We start from the raw sequence: 23,682 nt of genomic DNA, 5'->3' as shown, positions 1-23,682 counted from the left end.
CTGACACTCTCTGAGACACACTGCGATATTCTCTGACACACTGTTACACTCTCTGACACACGGTGACATTTTCTGAGACCCTTTGACACTGACTGAGACACACTGTGACACTTTCTGTCTCTCTCTGACTCTCTCAGACACACTGTGACACTCTCTGACCCGCTCTGACACTCTCAGAGACAGACTCTGGCACTCTCTCACTCTCTCTGAGACACACTGTGACACTCTCTGACTCTCTCCGAAGCACATTGTGATACACGATGACACTCTGATCCTATCAACACTCTCTGAGACATATTGTGTCACTCTCTGACTCTCTCAGAAACACACTTTGACACGCTGACAGACTGTGATACACTGTGACACTCTCTGACAGACTGTGATACACTTTGACACTCTCTGACAGACTGTAACACACTGTGACATTCTCTGACACTCTCTGAGACACACTGTGACAGTCTCTGACTCATTCTGTCTCTCTCTGAGACACACAATGACACTCTCTCACAGACTGTGACCCTCTCTGACACAAATGCTGGCCCTCCCTGACACTCTCGGAGACACAGTACGACTCACTGTGACACTCTCTGACTCTCCCTGACACACTCTGAAATACACTGCAATCTTTTCTGACAGACTGAAACACACTGTGACACTCTCTGAAACACACTGTGACCCTCTCCGACTATCTCTGACACACTGTGGGACACACTATGACACTCTCTGACAGATTATGTCCAACTGTGATATTCTCTGACTATCTGTCTCTCTCTGAGACACTCGGTCACTCTCTGAGAAACATTGTGACTTTTTTGACTCTCTCTCACACTCTCTGAGACATACTGTGACACTCTCTAACTCTCCCTGAAACACACTGTGACTCTCTGAGACACACAGTGAGACTCTCGCTCTCTGAGAAACACTGTGACACTCTGACAAACTGTGAAACTTTCTGTGACACACTATGACACTCTCTGACAGACTGTGACACTCTCTGATACACGATGACATTTTTCGACACACTGTGACCGTCCCTGAGACACACTGTGACACTGTCTGACCCGCTCTGACACTCTCTGAGTCAGACTGTGACACAATCTGACTCTCTCTGACACTCTCTGAGACAGACTATGAAACTCTCTGACAGACTATGTCACACTGTGACATTCTCTGACTTTTTCTGACCCTCTCCGAGACAGACTGTGACACTTTCGGACGCTCTATGACACTCTCTTAGACACTGTGTAACACTCTCAGACTCTCTCTGACTCTGATACACACTGTGACACTCGCAGACCCTCTCTGAAACACACTGTTTCACTCTTTGACCGACTGTGACACTCTCTGAGACACACTTGAGACTCTCTGATACACTGTGACACTCTCTGAGACACACTTGAGACTCTCTGACACACTGTGACACTCTCTGAGGGACGGTGACGCTGTCTGACACTCTCTGAAACACACTGTAACACTCTCTGAGACACACAATGACACTCTCTGACAGATATGAAACACTGTGACATTGTCTGACTTTCTCTGACTCTCTCTGAGGCACATTGTGACACTCTCTGACAGACTGTGAAACTCTCTGAGACACACTGACTCTCTCTGACATGCTGAGACTCACTGTGACTCTCTGTGACACTCTGGAACACACTGTGACACTCTCTGTCCCTCTCTGAGGCACATTGTAACACTCCTTGAATCGCTCTGACACTCACTGACAGACACTATGGCACTCTGACACACTCTGAGACACACTGTAACACTCTATGACACTCTCTGAGACACACTATGACACTCTCTGACAGATTATGAAACACTGTGACATTGTCTGACTTTCTCTGACTCTCTCTGAGGCACATTGTGACACTCTCTGACAAACTGTGACAGACTGCGACACTATCTGACTATCTCTGACACTCTGAGACACACTGTGACACTCTCTGAGACACACTGTGATACTCTCTGACTCTCTCTGACACTCTGAGACACACTGTGACCCTCTATGTCTCTCTCTGACACTCTAGAACACACTGTGACACTCACTGTCCCTCTCTGACACACTCTGAGACACATTGTGATAGTCCCTGACGCACTGTGACACTCTCTGATACACACTGTGATACTCTCTGACTCTCTCTGACACTCTGAGACACACTGTGACCCTCTATGTCTCTCTCTAACACTCTAGAACACACTGTGACACTCACTGTCCCTCTCTGACACACTCTGAGACACATTGTGATAGTCCCTGATGCACTGTGACACTCTTTGATACATGGTGACATTTTCTGAGACACTGTGACACTCCCGGAGAAACACTGTGACACTCTATGACCCGCTCGGACTCTCTCTGAGACAGACTGTGACACTCTCTGACATTCTCTGAGACACACTGTGATGCAGTCTGACTCTCTGACTCTCTCCGAGGCACAGTATGACCTACTGTGACCCTCTCTGACTCACTCAGACACTCTCTGAGACACACTGTGACACTCTCTCACAGACTGTGACCCTCTCTGAGTCAAATGTTTACCCTCACCGAAACTCTCTGAGACACTCTATGACACATTGTGACACTTTCTGACTCTCTCTGACTCTCAGACACACTGTGATACTCTCTGAGACACACTTGACTCCCTCGGACACTCTCTCAGACACACTGTGACACTCTGACAGACTGTGACACATTGAGACACTCTCAAAGACTGACTGTGACACTTTCGACTCTCTCTGACTCTGAGACACACTGTGACACTCTCTGACAGAATGTGACACTCTCTGACTCTCTCTGACACTCTCAGACACGCTGTGACACTCTCTGACTCTCTTTGAGGCACACTGTGACACTGTCTGACAGACTGTGGCACCCTGTGACACTCCCTGACACTCTCTGAATCTATCTTAGACACACTGCGACACTCTCTGACCCTCTCTGACACTTTGATACGCACTGTGACAATCTCTGATCCTTTCTGACACTCTCTGAGACACACTGTGGCACTCTCAGACACTCTCTGAAACATCGTGTGACACTCTCTGACAGGCTGTGACACACTGTGACATTCTTTGACTCTCTCTGACTCTCTGAGACACACTGTGACTCTCTTTGACAGACTGTGACGGACTGTGACACTCTTTGTGACACATTGTGACACTCTCTGACCAACTGTGACACTCTCTCACTCATGGTGACATTCTCTGAGACACTGTGACACTCTCTGACTGACTGTGATAGACTGTGACATTTTCTGTGACACACTGTGACACTCTCTGACCCTCTCTGAGCCATACTGTAACACTCTATGACACTCTCTGACACTCTCTGAGACACACTATGACATTCTCTGACTTAATCTCACTCTCTCTGAGGCACACTGTGGCACTCTCTGACAGACTGTGACACTCTCGTAGACACACTGTGACACTCTCTGACTATCTCTGACACTCTGAGACACAATGTGACATTTTTAAAATCTCTCTCACAATCTCTGAGACACACTGTGACATTCTCTTACTCTCTCTGAGACACACTGTGACTCTCACTGACACTCTTAGACGCACTGTGACACTCTCTCACAGACTGTGAAATTCTCTGAGACAAATGCTGACCCTGTCTGACACTCTCAGAGACACAGTATGACACAATGTCACACTCTCTGACTCTCTCTGATACACTCTGAAATACACTGTAACCTTCGCATACAGACTGTGACACACTGTGACACTCTCTAAGACACACTGTGACACTTTCTGAGACACATTGTGACACTTTATGTCTATCTCTGTCTATCTAAGACACATTGTGACACTCTCTGACCCTCTCTGACCCTCTCTGAGACACGCTATGACACTCTCTGACAGGCTTTGATACACTGTGACATTCTCTGACACTCTCTGAGACACACTGTGACACTCTCTGACAGACTGTGACACACTGTGCCATTCTGTGACTCTCTGAGACACACTGTGACACTCTCTGACTGACTGAGACAGTCTCTCACACATGGTGACATTCTTTGAGACACTGTGACACTCTCTGTCTCTCTCTGACACTGAGACACGCTGTGACACTCTCTGAACCTCTCTGAGACACGCTGTAACACACTCTGAATCGCTCTGACACTCACTAAGACACACTATGACATTCTCTGACACTCTCTGAGACACACTGTGGCACTCTCTGACTCTCTCTGACACTCTCTCTGACACACTGTGATACTCTCTGACACACTGTTACACTCTCTGACACACGGTGACATTTTCTGAGACACTGTGACACTCTCTGAGACTCACTGTGACACTTACCTTTCCTCTCTGACACTCTGATACATACTGTGATACTCTCTGAGACGCACTGTGACACTCTCTGTCTCTTTCGCTGAGACACTCGATCACTCTCTGAGACACACTGTGACATTTTTAAAATCTCTCTCACACTCTCTGAGACACACTTTGGCACTCTCTGACAATCTGAGATGCACTGTGAAACTCTCTGACTCTCTCTGACTCTCTGAGACGCACTGTGACACTCTCTCACAGCCTGACACTCTCTGAGACACAGTATGACACACTGTCACACTCTCCGACTCTTTCTGATACACTCTGTAATATACTGTAACCTTCTCTCTGACACACTGTGACATTCTCTGAGACACACCGTTACACCTTCTGACTATCTCTGTCTATCTGAGACACACTGTGACTCTCTCTGACACTTTCGGAGACGCACTATGACACTCTCCGACAGACTATGACACACAATGACATTCTGAGACACACTGTGACACTCTCTGACCGACAGTGACACTCTCTCACACATGGTGACATTCTCTGAGACACTGTGACACTCTCTGAGACACACTGTGACACTCTCTGTCACACTTTGACACTCTCTGACCGACTGTGATAGACTGTGACATTGTCTGTGACACACTGCGACACTCTCTGACAGACTGTGACACTTTCTGACACTCTCTGACACTCAATGAGTGGAACTGTAAGACTCTGTGATACTCTCTGAGACACATTATGACACAGCATGACATTCGCTGACAGACTATGAATCTCTGTGACATTCTCTGACTCGCTCTGAGGCACACTGTGACACTCTCTGACAGACTGTGACACTCTCCTAGGCACACTGTGACACTCTCTGACTATCTCTGACACTCTGAGACATATTCTGACACTCTGTGAGACACTCTGTAACACTCTCTGAATCGCTCTGACACTCACTCAGACACACTATGACACTCTCTGACACTCTCTGAGACACACTGTGACACTTTCACACTCCCTCTGACACTCTCTGGGGCACAATATGACTCTCTGACTCATTTTGACCCTGTCTGAGACACAGTGTAAAACTCTTAGAGAAACACTATGACACTCTCTGAGACGCACTGTGACACCCTCTGACTCTCTCTGACACTCTCTGAAACACACTGTAACACTCTCTGACACTCTCTGAGAAACACTATGAGATTCTCTGACTCTCTCTGACACTCTCTGAGAAACTGTGACACTTTCTGACACTCTCTGACACACACTGTGAAACTCTCTAACTCTCTCTGAGCACATTGTAACACTCTCTGACTCTCTCGGACACTTTGTGACACACTGTCACACACTCAGACCCTCTCTGAAACTCTCTGAGACAGACTGTGACACACTCTGACTCTCTCTAAGACACAGCATGACACACTGTGACACTCTCTGAGACACACTGTGACTCTATCTGACACTCTCTGCCATTCTCTGAGACACACACTGACAGACTGTGACACACTGTGACTTTCTCTAATTCTCAATGATACTCTCTGAGATGCACTGTGACACTCTCTGACAGACTGTGACATACTGTGACACTCTCTAATTCTCAATGACACTCTCTGAGATGCACTGTGACACTCTCTGACAGACTGTGACACACTGTGACACTCTCTGATTCTCAATGACACTCTCTGAGATACACTGTGACACTCTCTGACAGACTGTGACACACTGTGACACTCTCTGATTCTCGCTGACTCCCTCTGAGACGCACTGTGGCACTCTCTGACACTCTCTGAAACAGACTGTGACACTCTCTGACTCTCTCTGACACTCTCTGAGACAGACTGTGATACTCCCTCCCTCTTTTTTGTCACTCTCTTAGACACAGTGTAAAACTCTCTGACAGACTGTGACTCTCTCTCTGAGACAATCTCTGACCCTCTCTTAGACACACTGTGACTCTCTCTGCTTCTCTCTGACTCGCTCTGAGATGCACTGTGGCACTCTCTGACTGATTCTGAGACACACTGTGACTCACTCCGACACGCTGTGACATACTCTGAGACAGTGTGACACTCTCCGACCCTCTCTGAGACAGACTGTGACACTCTCTGACTCCCTCTGACTCCCTCTGAGGCATAGTACGATGCACTGTGATGCTCTCTGACTCTCTCTGACACTCTCTGAAACATACTGTAACAATTTCTGACAGACTGTGACACACTGTGTCAGTCTCTGACTCTCTCTGTCTCTCTCCGAAGCACACTATGATACTCTCTGACACACTGTGACACACTGTGAAATTCTGACTTTCTCTGACAGTGTCTGAGGTACACTGTGACACTCTTTGACAGACTGTGACAACCTGCGACACTCTCTGACTTCTCTGACACTCTCTTAGACACACTGTGACACTCTCTGACCCTTTCTCTCACTCTCTGAGACACACTTTAACACTCTCTCACAGACGGTGACCCTCTTGGAGACAAATGCTGACTGTCTCTGAAAATCTCTGAGACACAGTATGACACACTGTGACAATGTCTGACTCTCTCTGACCCACTCGGAAATACACTGTAGCCTTCTCTTACAGATTGTGACACACGGATCCACTCTCTGAGACACACTGTGACACTTTCTGACTCATTCTGTCACTCTCTGTGACACACTCTGACCCTCTCTGCGACAGACTGTAGCACTCTCTCACAGACTGTGACATTGCCTGAGACAAATTGTCTCAGACAATGTCTGACCCTGTCTGACACTCTCTGAGACACGGTATGACTCACTGTGACACTCCCAGCCTCTGACACACTTGGAAATACACTATAACCTTCTCTGACACAATGTGACACACTGTGACACTCTCTGAGACACACTGTGACACTTTCTGACTCTCACTGACTGACTCTCTGAGACACACTGTGACACTCTCTGAGACACACTGTGACACTTTCTGACTCTCACTGACTCTCTCTGACTCTCTGAGACACACTGTGACACTCTCTGAGACTCATTGTTACACTCTCTGACTCTCTCTGACACACACTGTGACACTAAAACTCTCTGAAAAGCACTGTGACACTCTCTGACAGACTGTGACACACTGTGACACTCTCTGACTCTCTCTGAGACACAATGTGACTCTGTCTGACACTCTGAGATACACTGTGACACTCTCTGAGACACACTGGGATGCTCTCTGACACTCTCTGAAATACACTGTGACACTCTCTGACAGACTGTGACAATTTCTGTGACACACGATGACACTCTCTGACCGACTGCGACACTCTCTGACAAACGGTGACATTATTTGCGACACTGTGACACTCTCTGAGAGACACTGTGACACTTCCCGTCTCTCTCTGACTCCCTGAGACACTCTGTGACACTCTCTGACTCTCTCTGAGACACAATGTGACTCTCCCTGACAAACTGAGATACACTGTGACGCTCTCTCACACTCTCTGAGATACACTGTGACGCTCTCTCACACTCTCTGAGATACACTGTGACACTCTCTGACAGACTGTGACAATTTCTGCGTTACTGTGACACTCACTGAGGCACACTGTGACACTTTCTGACAGACTGTGACACACTGAGATATTCTCTGACACTCGCTGTGACGCATTCTGACACTCTCTGAAATACTCTGTGACACTCTCTGACAGACGGTGACACACTATGACACTCTCTGAGATTGACTGTGACACATTCTGACTCTCTCTGACACGCTCTGAGACACACTGTGACACTCTCTGACAGACTATGACACATTGTGACATTCTCTGACTTTCTCTGACACTCTCTGAGGAACACTGTGACACTCTCTGACAGACTGTGACACACTCTGACCTACTCTGAGTCAAACTGTGACACTCTCTGATGCCCTGCGACACTCTCTTAGACATGCTGTGACATGCCGTGACTCACTCTGACACACTGAGACACCCTGTGACACTCTCTCACAGACTGTGACACACTGTGAGACTCTCTGACTCTATCTGACTCTCTCTGAGGCACACTGTGACACTCTCTGATTCACTCTGAGACACACTGTGACACTCTCTGACAGACTGGGACACTCTCCGAGACACACTGTGGACTCTCTGACACTCTCTGAGACAGACTGTGACACTCTCTGACTCTCTCTGACACTCTCTGAAACACACTGTGACACTCTCTGAAACACTGTGACACTCTGACACACTGTGACACTCTCTGACACAGGGTGACATTCTCTGAGACACTGTGACACTCTTGGAGACACACTGTGACACTTTTGACTCTCTGAGACACACAGTAACACCCTCTGACAGACTGTGACCCACTCTGAGACAAATGCTGACCTCTCTGACACTGCCTGATACACTCTCAAAAATACTGTAATCCTCTCTGACAGACTGTGACACAATGTGACACTTTCTGCGACAAACTGTGACTCTTTCTAGCACTCTCTGATCCTCTGAGACACACTGTGACACTCTCTGAGACACACTGTGACACTTTCTGTCTCTCTCTGACACTCTCTGAAACAGACTGTGACACTCTCTGACACTGAGGCACAATGTGACACTGACTTTTTCTGTCAATCTCTGAGACACACTGTAACACTATCTCACGGACTGTGACACTCTCTGAGAAAAACACTGACACTCTCTGACACTCTCTGAGACACAGTATGACACACTTTCACACTTTCTGACTCTCTCTGACTCACACTGAAATACACTGCAACTTTCTCTGACTGACTGTGACATACTGTGACACTCTCTGAGACACACCGCGACACTTTCTGACTCTCTCTGACGCTCTGAGATAAACTGTGACATTTTCTGAAAGTCTATGACACACTGTGACATTCGCTGACTTTCTCTGACACTCTCTGAGACACACTGCGACAATCCCTGACAGACTGTGCCACACTGTGACAGTCTCTGACTCTCTGAGACACACTGTCAAACTCTCTGACCCTCTCTGAGACACACTGTAACACTCTAATGACACTCTCTGACAGACTGTGAAACACTGTGACACATTCTGACTATCTCTGAGACACACGGTGACACTCTGTGATTCACTCTGACACTCTATGAGACACACTGTGATACTCACTGACTCTATCTGACACTCACTGAGACACACTGTGACACTCTCTGACAGACTATGACTATCTCTGTGACACTTTCTGTCTCTCTCTGACTCTCTGAGACACACTGTGACACTCTCTCTGAGACACTCGGTCACTCTCTCAGACACACTGTGACACACTGTGACATCTTTTGACTCTCTCTCACACTGTCAGAGACACATTGTGACACTCTCAGACAACCTCTGAGACACATTTTGACACTCTCTGAGGCACACTGTGACACTCTCTGACATATTGTGACAAACTGTCACACTCTCTGACTCTCTCCAACACTCTCTTAGACAAACTGTGACACGCTCGGTCTCTCTCTGACATTCTCTGAAACTCAGTGTGACAGTCGCTGACTCTCTCTGACTCTCCCTAACACCCTATGAGACATACTGTGACACTTTCTGACTCTTTCTGTCACTCCCTGAGACACACTGTAACACTCTCTGACAGACTGCGACCCTCACTGGTACAAACGCTGACCCTTTCTGACAGTCTCTGAGACACAGTACGACTTAATTTGACACTCACTGACTTTCTCTGACACACTTTGAAATACACTGTCACCTTCTCTGATAGACTGTGACACTCCCTGCGACACACTGTGACACTTTCTGACTCACTCTGCCACTATGAGACACACTCTGACGCTCTCAGAGACACATTGTGAAACGCACTGCCCTCTCTGACTCTGTCTGAGACACACTATGACACTCACTGACTCTCTCTGACACTCTGAGACAAACTGTGTCATTCTGTGACTCTCTGACACTCTATGACACACTATGGCACTGTTTGACTCACTTCGACACTCTCTGAGACACACTGTGACACTCTCGGAGACACAATGTGACACTCTCTGAAACACGGTGACGTTCTCTGAGACACTGTGACACTCTCTGTCAATCTCTGAGACACACTGTAACACTCTCTGACAGACTGTGACATTCTCCGAGACACAGTATGACCCACTGTGACACTCTCTGACTCTCTCTGACACACTCTGAAATACTCTGTAACCTTTTCTGAAAGACTGTGACATACTGTGAAACTCTCTGAGACACACTGTGACACTCTCTGACTCTCTCTGACACACTCTGAAATACACTGTAACCTTCTCTGAAAGACTGTGACACACTGTGAAACTCTCTGAGACACACTGTGACACTCTCTGACTCTCTCTGACACACTCTGAAATACACTGTAACCTTCTCTGAAAGACTGTGACACACTGTGAAACTCTCTGAGACACACTGTGACACTTTCTGACTTTCTCTGATTCTCTGAAAAACACTGTGACACTCTGAGACATACTATGACACTCTTTGACAGGTAGTGACACACTGTGTCACACTCTGACCCTCTCTGAGACCGACTGTGACACTCTCTGACACTATCTAAAACACACTGTGACACTTTCTGACAGACTGTGACACAATGTGACGCTCTCTGTGACACACGGTGACACTTTCCGACTCTATCTGACACTCTCTGAGACAAACTGACTCTCTCTGAAAGACTGTGACACACTGACACACTGTCTGAAAATCTCCGAGACACACTGTGACACTCTCTGGCAGACTGTGACACTATCTGACTCTCATTGACACTGTCTGAGACACACTGTGACACTCTCTGACTCTCTCTGACACTCTCTGACTGACTGTGAGACACTGTGACAATCTCTGATACACTGTGACACTCTCTGAGACACACTGTGACACTCTCTGAAACACACTGAGGCTCACTCTGACACTCTCTGAAACGTACTGTGACACTCTCTGACAGACTGTGACACACTGTGACACGTTTTGACACTCTCTGACAGTCTCTGAAACACACTGTGACACTCTCTGACAGACTGTGACACACTGTGACACGTTTTGACTCTCTCTGACACTCTCTGAAACACACTGCCACTCTCCGACTCTCTCTGTCACGCTCTGAGAAACACGGTGACATTCTCTGACAGACTGTGACACATTGTGATACAGTTTGACTCTGCATGCAGCACTCTCTGACTCTCTCTGAGACACACTATGACACTCGCTGACACACTGTGACACTCTCTGACTCTCTCTCTCTCGGACACACTGTGACAACCCCTGACACACTGTGACACCCACTGAGACGCTGTGACACTTTCTGACACTCTGTGAGACAAACTGTGGCACTCTCTGACACACTGTGATTCTCTCAGAATCTATCTGACACACTATAACAATCTCTGACACACTGTGACACTCTCTAAGACACTGTGACACTTTCGGACACTCCCAGAGATATACTGTATCCCTCTCTAAGACGCTGTGTTAATCTCTGACGTTCGCTGAGACATACTGTGACACTCTCTGACGGACTGTGACAGACTTTGACACGTATTTGACTGTCTCTGACTCTCTCTGACATTCTCTGAAATACACTGGCACTCTCTGACAGGCTGTGACAGACTGTGACACGTTTTGACTCTCTCTGACACTCTCTGACTCTCTCTGACACTCTCTGAAACATACTGTGACACTCTCTGACAGGCTGTGACACACTGTGACATGTTTGGACTTTCTCTGACACTCTCCGACACTCTCTGAAACACACTGTGCCATTCTCCGACTCTCTCTGTCACTCTCTGAGAAACACTATGACATTCTCTGACAGACTGTGACACACTGTGATACTGTTGGACTCTGCATACAGCACTCTCTGACACTCTCTAAGAGACACTATGACACTCGTTGACATACTGTGACACTCTCTGACTCTCTCTCTCTGACAAACTGTGACAATCCCTGACACACTGTGACACCCACTGAGACGCTGTGACACTTTCTGACACTCTGTGAGACACACTGTGACACTCTCTGACACACTGTGACACTCTCTGAATCTATCTGACACACTATGACAATCTCTGACACACTGTGACACTCTCAAAGACACTGTGAAACTTTCTGACACTCTCAGAGATGTACTGTATCCCTCTCTAAGACAATGTGATAATATCTGACACTCTCTGAGACATACTGTGAAACTCTCTAACAGACTGTGACACACTGTGACACTCCCTGACTCACTCTGATACTCCCTGAGACACACTGTGACACTCTCTGGGACACACTGTTACACTGTCTGACCGTCTTTGGCACTCTCTGTAACACACTGTGACACTCTCTGACACACGGTGACGTTCTCTGAGATGCTGTGACACGCTCTGAGACGCACTGTGACACATTCTGTCTCTCTCGCTGACTCTCAGAAACACACTCTGACACTCTGTGAGACACACAGTGACATTCTCTGCATCTCTCTCTGAGACACTCGGTCACTCTCTGAGACAGAGTGTGACACACTGTGACATCTTCTGACTCTCCCTCACACTCTCTGAGACACACTGTGACTTCTCTGACAGATTGCGACACACTGTGACATTCTCTGAGACACTGTGAAACTCTCTGAGACACATTGTGACACTTTCTGACTCTCTCTGACACACTGTGACACGGTCTGCCCGACTGCGATGCTATCTGACACACGGTGACATTCTCTGAGACAATGTGACACTCTCTGACACTGAAGCACAATGTGAAACTCTCTGACTTTTTCTGTCAATCTCTGAGACACACTGTAACATTCTCTCACGGACTGTGACCCTCTCTGAGACAAATGCTGAACCTCTCTGACACTCTCTGAGACACAGTATGACACACTTTGACTCTATCTGACTGTCTGAGACACGCTGTGACTCTCTCTGAGACACATAGTGACACTCTCTGACCCTCTCTGAGACAGACTGTGACACTCTCTGACTCTCTCTGACCCTCTCTGAGGCACAACACAACACACTGGGACACTTTCAGACAAATTGTGACAAACTGTGACACTTTCTGACACTCTCTGAGGCACGCCGTAACACTCTCTGACAGACGTCTACACACTGTGACACTCTCTGGCTCGTTCTGACACTCTCAGAGAGATACTGTGACACTGTCTGACTCGTTCTGACACTCTCAGAGAGATACTGTGACACTCTCTGACACTCTCTGAGACGCACTGACTCTCTCTGACAAACTTTGACACACGCAGACTCTCTCTGAAAATCTCCGAGACACACTGTGACACTTTCTGGCAGACTGTGACACTATCTGACTCACACTGACACTCTCTGAGACACACTGTGACACTCTGTCACTCTCTCTGATGCTCTCTGAGACACACTGACTCTCTCTGACAGACTGTGACACACTGAGACAGTCTCTGAAAATCTCCGAGACACACTGTGACACTATCTGACTCTCACTGACACTCTCTGAAACAGACTGCGACACTTTCTGACAGACTGTGACACACTCTGAGACACTCTGAGACACATGGTGACACTTTATGACTCTATCTGACACTCTCTGAGACAAAATGACTCCCTCTGACAGACTGTGACACACTGAGACACTCTCTGAAAATCTCCGAGACACACTGTGACACTCTCTGACAGGCTGCGACACACTGTGACACGTTTTGACTCTCTCTGACACTCTCTGAAACACACTGTGCCATTCTCCGAATCTCTCTGTCACTCTCTGAGAAACACTGTGACATTCTCTGACAGACTGTGACACACTGTGATACAGTTTGACTCTGCATGCAGCGCTCTCTGACTCTCTGAGACACACTATGACACTCTCTGACACACTGTGACACTCTCTGACTCTCCCACTCTGACACACTATGACAATCCCTGACACACTGTGACACCCACTGAGACGCTGTGACACTTTCTCACACACTGTGAGACAAACTGTGCCACTCTCATTGACACACTGTGACACTCTCTGACACACTGTTACACTGTCTGATCCTCTTTGGCACTCTCTGTAACACACCCAAGCTCTCTCTGAGACACAGTGACATTCTCTGAGATGCTGTGACACTCTCTGAGATACACTGTGACACATTCTGTCTCTCGCTCTGACCCTCAGAAACACACTGTGACACTCTCTGAGACACACTGTGACACTCCCTGCCTCTCTCTCTGAGACACTCGGTCACGCTCTGAGACAGAGTGTGACACACTGTGACATCTTCTGACTCTCACACTCTCTGAGACACACTCTATCTCTCTCTGACAGATTGTGACACACTGTGACACTCTCTGACTCACTCTGAGACACACTGTGACACTTTCTGACACATTGTGACATTCTCTGTGACACTGTGACACTCTCCGAGACACACTGTAACAGTTTATGACTCTCTCTGACACTCTGATACAGACTGAGACATTCTCTGGCTCTCTCGGACACTCTGAGATATAGTATGACACACTGTGACACTCTCAACATCTCTCTAACACACTCTGAAACACGCTGTGACAGACTGCGACACTCTGACACACGGTGACATTCTCAGAGACACTGTGTCACTCTCTCACCCTCTCTGACCCTCACTTAGACAAATGCTAACCATCTCTGACACTCTCCGAGACACACTGTAACACTCTCTGACAGACTGTGACATTCTCTGAGACAAACACTGACACCCTTTGACATTTTCTAACTCTCTCTGACTCCCTATGAAATACACTGTAACCTTCTCTGAAAGACTTTGACACACTGTGAAACTCTCTGAGACACACTGTAACACTCTCTGACACACTGTGACACTCTCTGACACTCTCTGAGACACACTGTAACACTCTCTGACAGACTGTGACATTCTCTGAGACAAACACTGACACTCTCTGACTCTCTCTGACACACTCTGAAATACACTGTAACCTTCTCTGAAAAGCTGTGACACACTGTGAAACTCTCTGAGACACACTGTGACACTTTCTGACTTTCTCTGATTCTCTGAAATACACTGTGACACTTTATGTGACACACTGTAACACGCTCCGACTCTCTCTGACACACTCTGAGACATACTTTGACACTCTTTGTCAGGTTGTGACACACTGTGGAACACTCTGTCCCTCTCTGAGACCGACTGTGACACTCCCTAAAACTCTCTGAAACACACTGTGCCACGTTCTGACAGACTGTTGCACACTGTGACACTCTCTGTTACACACGGTGACACTTTCCGACTCTATCTGACACTCTCAGAGACAAACTGACTCTCGCTGACAGACTGTGACACACTGAGACACTATCTGAAAATCTCCGAGACACACTGTGACACTCTCTGGCAGACTGAGACACTATCTGACTCTCACTGACACTGTCTGCGACACACTGTGACACTCTCTGACTCTCTCTGACAGACTGTGCCACACTGAGACACTCTCTGAAAATCTCCAAAATACACTGTGACACTCTCTGGCAGACTGTGACACTATCTGACTCTCACTGACACTCTCTGAGACACACTGTGACACTCTCTGAAACACACTGTGGCTCTCTCAATGACACTCTCTGAAACGTACTGTGACACTCTCTGATAGACTGTGACAGATTGTGACACGTATTTGACTCTCTGACATTCTCTGAAACACACTGTGGTACTCTCTGACAGACTGTGACACACTGTGATATATTTTGACTCTCTCCGACATTCTCTGACTATCTCTGACACTCTCTGAAACGAACTGTGACACTGTCTGACAGACTGTGACACACGGTGCCACTCTCCGACTCTCTCTGTCACTCTCTGAGAAACACTGTGACATTCTCTGACAGACTGTGACACACTGTGATACTGTTTGACTCTGCATGCAGCACTCTCTGACTCTCTCTGAGACACACTATGACACTCGCTGACACACTGTGACACTCTCTGACTCTCTCTCTCTGACAAACTGTGACACCCACTGAGACGCTGTGATACTTTCTGACACTCTGCGAGACAAACTGTGGCACTCTCTTTGACACACTGTGACACTCTCTGAATCTATCTGACACACTATGACACTCTCTAACAGACTGTGACACACTGTGACACTCCCTGACTTTCTCTGATACTCCCTGTGAAACTCTCTGGGACACAATGTTACACTGTCTGATCCTCTTTGGCACTCTCTGTAACACACTGTGACACTCTCTGACACACGGTGACGTTCTCTGAGATGCTGTGACACTCTATGAGACGCACTGTGACACATTCTGTCTCTCTCTCTGACCCTCAGAAACACACTGTGACATTCTCTGAGACACACTGTGACACTTCTTGCCTCTCTCTCTGAGACACTCGGTCACTCTCTGAGACAGAGTGTGACACACTCTCTCTCACAATCTCTGAGACACACCGTGACACTCTCTGACAGATTGTGACAACTGTGACACTTTTTGACACACTGTGACATTCTCTAAGACACTGTGAAACTCTCTGAGACACACTGTGACACTTTCTGACTCTCTGACACTCTGACAGTCTGTGACACTCTCTGTGACACTCTCTGAAATGTACTGTGAAACTCTCTGATACACACTGTGACACTTTCTGACTCTCTCTGACACTCTGATACAGACTGACACATTCTCTGGCTCTCTCGAACACTCTCTGAGATATAGTATGACACACTGTGACACTCTCAGATTCTCTCTAACACACTCTGAAACACACTGTGAAACGCTGCGACCCTCTGACACACGGTGACATTCTCAGAGACACTGTGTCACTCTCTGACCCTCTCTGACCCTCTCTTAGACAAATGTTGACCCTCTCAGACAGTCTCTGTGACACACTGTAACTCTCTCTGACAGACTGTGACATTCTCTGAGACAAACACTGACGCTCTCTGACACTCTCTGAGACACAGTATGACACACTGTGACACTCTCTGACTCTCTCTGACACACTCTGAAATACACTGTAACCTTCTCTGAAAGACTGTGACACACTGTGAAACTCTCTGAGACACACTGTGACACTTTCTGACTTTCTCTGATTGTCTGAAATACACTGTGACACTCTCTGAGACTCACTATAACACGCTCCGACTCTCTCTGACACACTCTGAGACATACTTTGACACTCTTTGACAGGTTGTGACACACTGTGTCACACTCTGTCCCTCTCTGAAACCGTCTGTGACACTCTCTGAAACACACTGTGACACTTTATGACAGACTGTGACACACTGTGACACACTCTGAGACACATGGTGACAACATCCGACTCTATCTGACACTCTCTGAGACAAACTGACTCTCTCTGACAGACTGTGACACACTGACGCCTCTCAGAAAATCTCCGAGGCACACTGTGACACTCTCTGGCAGACTGTGACACTATCTGACTCTCACTGACACTGTCTAAGACACACTGTGACACTCTCTGACTCTATCTGACACTCTCTGACTGACTGTGACACACTGAGACACTCTCTGAAAATCTCCGAGACACACTGAGACACTCTCTGAAAATCTCCGAGACACACTGAGACACTCTCTGAAAATCTCCGAGACACACTGTGACACTCTCTGGCAGACAGTGACACTATCTGACTCTCACTGACACTGTCTGAGACACCCTGTGACACTCTCTGACTCTCTCTTACACTCTCTGAGACATACTATGACACTCTTCGACACGTTGTGATACACTGAGACACACTCTGACCCACTTTGAGATCGTCTGTGACCCTCTTGACTCCCTCTGTAACACACTGTGACATCTCAATGACAGACTGTGTGAAACTGTGACACTCTCTGCCTTTCTCTGACTGTAGGCAGACTGTAACAATCTCTGACACTCTCTCAAACACACTGTGACACTCTCTGACAGACTGTGACACTGTGACACTCTCTGAGACACACTGTAACACTCTCCGACTCCCTCTGACACACTCTGAGACATACTATGACACTCTTTGACAGGTTGTGACACAATATATCACATTCTGACCCGCTTTGAGATAGACTGTGACACTCTCTGACACTCTCTAACGCACTCCGTAACACACTGTGACACTCTCTGACAGACTGTGACAAACTGTGACACTCTCTGTCTTTCTCTGACACTGTCTGAGGTAGACTGTGACACACTTTGACAGGTTGCGACAAACTGTGGCACACTCTGACACTCTCTGAGACCGACTGTGACACTCACTGACACTCTCTGAAACACACTGTGACACTCTCTGACAGACTGTGACACACTGTGACACTCTCTGACTGATTGTGACACACTGTGACACTCTCTGAGACACACGGTGACATTTTTTGACTCTATCTAACTCTCTGAGACACGCTATGACTCTCTCTGAGACACATAGTGACACTCTCTGACCCTCTCTGAGACAGACTGTGACACTCACTGACTCTCTCTGACCCTCTCTGAGGCAAAACACACTGTGACATTCTCTGACAAATTGTGACAAACTGTGACACTTTCTGACACTCTCTGAGGCAAGCTGTAACAGTCTCTGACAAACGTTTACACACTGTGACACTTTCTGACTCGTTCTGACACTCTCAGAGAGATACTGTGACACTCTCTGACTCGTTCTGACACTCTCAGAGAGATACCGTGACACTGTCTGACTCGTTCTGACACTCTCAGAGAGATACTGTGACACTCTCTGACTCTCTCTGACACTCTCTGAGACGCACTGACTCTCTCTGACAAACTGTGACACACGCAGACTCTCTCTGAAAATCTCCGAGACACACTTTGACACTTTCTTGCAGACTGTGACACTATCTGACTCACACTGACACGCTCTGAGACACACTGTGACACTCTGTGACTCTCTCTGATGCTCTCTGAGACACACTGACTCTCTCTGACAGACTGTGACACACTGAGACAGACTCTGAAAATCTCCGAGACACACTGTGACACTATCTGACTCTCACTGACACTCTCTGAAACACACTGCGACACTTTCTGACAGGCTGTGACACACTCTGAGACACTCTGAGCACATGGTAACACTTTCTGACTCCATCTGACACTCTCTGAGACAAAATGACTCCCTCTGACAGACTGTGACACACTGAGACACTCTCTGAAAATCTCCGAGACACACTGTGACACTCTCTGACAGGCTGTGACACACTGTGACACGTTTTGACTCTCTCTGAAACACACTGTGCCATTCTCGGAATCTCTCTGTCACTCTCTGAGAAACACTGTGACATTCTCTGACAGACTGTGACACACTGTGATACTGTTTGACTCTGCATGCAGCGCTCTCTGACTCTCTCTGAGACACACTATGACACTCGCTGACACACTGTGAGACTCTCTGACTCTCTCACTCTGACACACTGTGACAATCCGTGACACACTGTGACACCCACTGAGACGCTGTGACACTTTCTCACACACTGTGAGACAAACTGTGCCACTCTCATTGACACACTGTGACACTCTCTGACACACTGTTACACTGTCCGATCCTCTTTGGCACTCTCTGTAAAAAACCAAAACTCTCTCTGACACACGGTGACGTTCTCTGAGATGTTGTGACACTCTCTGAGACGCACTGTGACACATTCTGTCTCTCTCTCTGACCCTCAGAAACACACTGTGACACTCTCTGAGACATACTGTGACACTCCCTGCCTCTCTCTCTGAGACACTCGGTCACGCTCTGAGACAGAGTGTGATACACTGTGACATCTTCTGACTCTCTCTCTCACTCTCTGAGACACACTGTGACACTCTCTGACTCACTCTGAGACACACTGTGACACTTTCTGAAACATTGTGTCATTCTCTGAGACACTGTGACACTCTCCGAGACACACTGTGACACTTTTTGACTCTCTCTGACACTCTGATACAGACTGAGACACTCTGACTCTCTCAGACACTCTCTGAGATATAGTATGACACACTGTGACACTCTCAGATTCTCTCTAACACACTCCGAAACACACTGTGACACACTGCGACACTCTGACACACGGTGACGTTCTCTGAGATGCTGTGACACTCTCTGAGACGCACTGTGACATATTCTGTCTCTCTCTCTCTGACCCTCAGAAACACACTGTGACACTCTCTGAGACACACTGTGACACTTCTTGCCTCTCTCTCTGAGACACTCGGTCACTCTCTGAGATAGCGTGTGACACACTGTGACATCTTCTGACTCTCTCTCACAATCTCTGAGACACACTGTGACTCTCTCTGACAGATTGTGACAACTGTGAAACTTCTGACACACTGTGACATTCTCTGAGACAGTGTGTCACTCTCTGATCCTCTCTGACCCTCACTTAGACAAATGCTGACCCTCTCTGACACTCTCTGAGACACACTGTATCTCTCTCCGACAGATTGTGACACACTGCGACACTCTCTGACTCACTCTGAGACACACTGTGACACTTTCTGACACATTGTGTCATTCTCTGAGACACTGTGACACTCTGTGAGACACACTGTGACACTTTATGACTCTCTCTGACACTCTGATACAGACTGAGACACTCTGACTCTCTCAGACACTCTCTGAGATATAGTATGACACACTGTGAAACTCTCAGATTCTCTCTAACACACTCTGAAACACACTGTGACACACTGCGACACTCTGACACACGGTGACATTCTCAGAGACACTGTGTCACTCTCTGATCCTCTCTGACCCTCACTTAGACAAATGCTGACCCTCTCTGACACTCTCTGAGACACACTGTATCTCTCTCCGACAGATTGTGACACACTGTGACACTCTCTGACTCACTCTGAGACACACTGTGACACTTTCTGATACATTGTGTCATTCTCTGAGACACTGTGACACTCTCCAAGACACACTGTGACACTTTATGACTCTCTCTGACACCTCTGATACAGACTGAGACACTCTGACTCTCTCAGACACTCTCTGAGATATAGTATGTCACACTGTGACACTCTCAGACTCTCTCTAACACACTCGAAACACACTGTGACACACTTCGACACTCTGACACGCGATAACATTCTCAGAGATACTGTGTCACTCTCTGATCCTCTCTGACCCTCACTTAGACAAATGCTGACCCTCTCTGACACTCTCTGAGACACACTGTAACACTCTCTGACAGACTGTGACATTCTCTGAGACAAACACTGACACTCGCTGACACTCTCTGAGACAAACTGACTCTCTCTGACAGACTGTGACACACTGAGACACTCTCTGAAAATCTCCGAGACACACTGAGACACTCTCTGAAAATCTCCGAGACACACTGTGACACTCTCTGGCAGACAGTGACACTATCTGACTCTCACTGACACTGTCTGAGACACCCTGTGACACTCTCTGACTCTCTCTTACACTCTCTGAGACATACTATGACACTCTTCGACACGTTGTGATACACTGAGACACACTCTGACCCACTTTGAGATCGTCTGTGACCCTCTTGACTCCCTCTGTAACACACTGTGACATCTCAATGACAGACTGTGTGAAACTGTGACACTCTCTGCCTTTCTCTGACTGTAGGCAGACTGTAACAATCTCTGACACTCTCTCAAACACACTGTGACACTCTCTGACAGACTGTGACACTGTGACACTCTCTGAGACACACTGTAACACTCTCCGACTCCCTCTGACACACTCTGAGACATACTATGACACTCTTTGACAGGTTGTGACACAATATATCACATTCTGACCCGCTTTGAGATAGACTGTGACACTCTCTGACACTCTCTAACGCACTCCGTAACACACTGTGACACTCTCTGACAGACTGTGACAAACTGTGACACTCTCTGTCTTTCTCTGACACTGTCTGAGGTAGACTGTGACACACTTTGACAGGTTGCGACAAACTGTGGCACACTCTGACACTCTCTGAGACCGACTGTGACACTCACTGACACTCTCTGAAACACACTGTGACACTCTCTGACAGACTGTGACACACTGTGACACTCTCTGACTGATTGTGACACACTGTGACACTCTCTGAGACACACGGTGACATTTTTTGACTCTATCTAACTCTCTGAGACACGCTATGACTCTCTCTGAGACACATAGTGACACTCTCTGACCCTCTCTGAGACAGACTGTGACACTCACTGACTCTCTCTGACCCTCTCTGAGGCAAAACACACTGTGACATTCTCTGACAAATTGTGACAAACTGTGACACTTTCTGACACTCTCTGAGGCAAGCTGTAACAGTCTCTGACAAACGTTTACACACTGTGACACTTTCTGACTCGTTCTGACACTCTCAGAGAGATACTGTGACACTCTCTGACTCGTTCTGACACTCTCAGAGAGATACCGTGACACTGTCTGACTCGTTCTGACACTCTCAGAGAGATACTGTGACACTCTCTGACTCTCTCTGACACTCTCTGAGACGCACTGACTCTCTCTGACAAACTGTGACACACGCAGACTCTCTCTGAAAATCTCCGAGACACACTTTGACACTTTCTTGCAGACTGTGACACTATCTGACTCACACTGACACGCTCTGAGACACACTGTGACACTCTGTGACTCTCTCTGATGCTCTCTGAGACACACTGACTCTCTCTGACAGACTGTGACACACTGAGACAGACTCTGAAAATCTCCGAGACACACTGTGACACTATCTGACTCTCACTGACACTCTCTGAAACACACTGCGACACTTTCTGACAGGCTGTGACACACTCTGAGACACTCTGAGCACATGGTAACACTTTCTGACTCCATCTGACACTCTCTGAGACAAAATGACTCCCTCTGACAGACTGTGACACACTGAGACACTCTCTGAAAATCTCCGAGACACACTGTGACACTCTCTGACAGGCTGTGACACACTGTGACACGTTTTGACTCTCTCTGAAACACACTGTGCCATTCTCGGAATCTCTCTGTCACTCTCTGAGAAACACTGTGACATTCTCTGACAGACTGTGACACACTGTGATACTGTTTGACTCTGCATGCAGCGCTCTCTGACTCTCTCTGAGACACACTATGACACTCGCTGACACACTGTGAGACTCTCTGACTCTCTCACTCTGACACACTGTGACAATCCGTGACACACTGTGACACCCACTGAGACGCTGTGACACTTTCTCACACACTGTGAGACAAACTGTGCCACTCTCATTGACACACTGTGACACTCTCTGACACACTGTTACACTGTCCGATCCTCTTTGGCACTCTCTGTAAAAAACCAAAACTCTCTCTGACACACGGTGACGTTCTCTGAGATGTTGTGACACTCTCTGAGACGCACTGTGACACATTCTGTCTCTCTCTCTGACCCTCAGAAACACACTGTGACACTCTCTGAGACATACTGTGACACTCCCTGCCTCTCTCTCTGAGACACTCGGTCACG

This window comes from Chiloscyllium punctatum, chromosome 50 (assembly GCF_047496795.1).
Source record: "Chiloscyllium punctatum isolate Juve2018m chromosome 50, sChiPun1.3, whole genome shotgun sequence".
Taxonomy (NCBI): domain Eukaryota; kingdom Metazoa; phylum Chordata; class Chondrichthyes; order Orectolobiformes; family Hemiscylliidae; genus Chiloscyllium; species Chiloscyllium punctatum.
Note: the sequence above shows the minus strand (reverse complement) of the source record.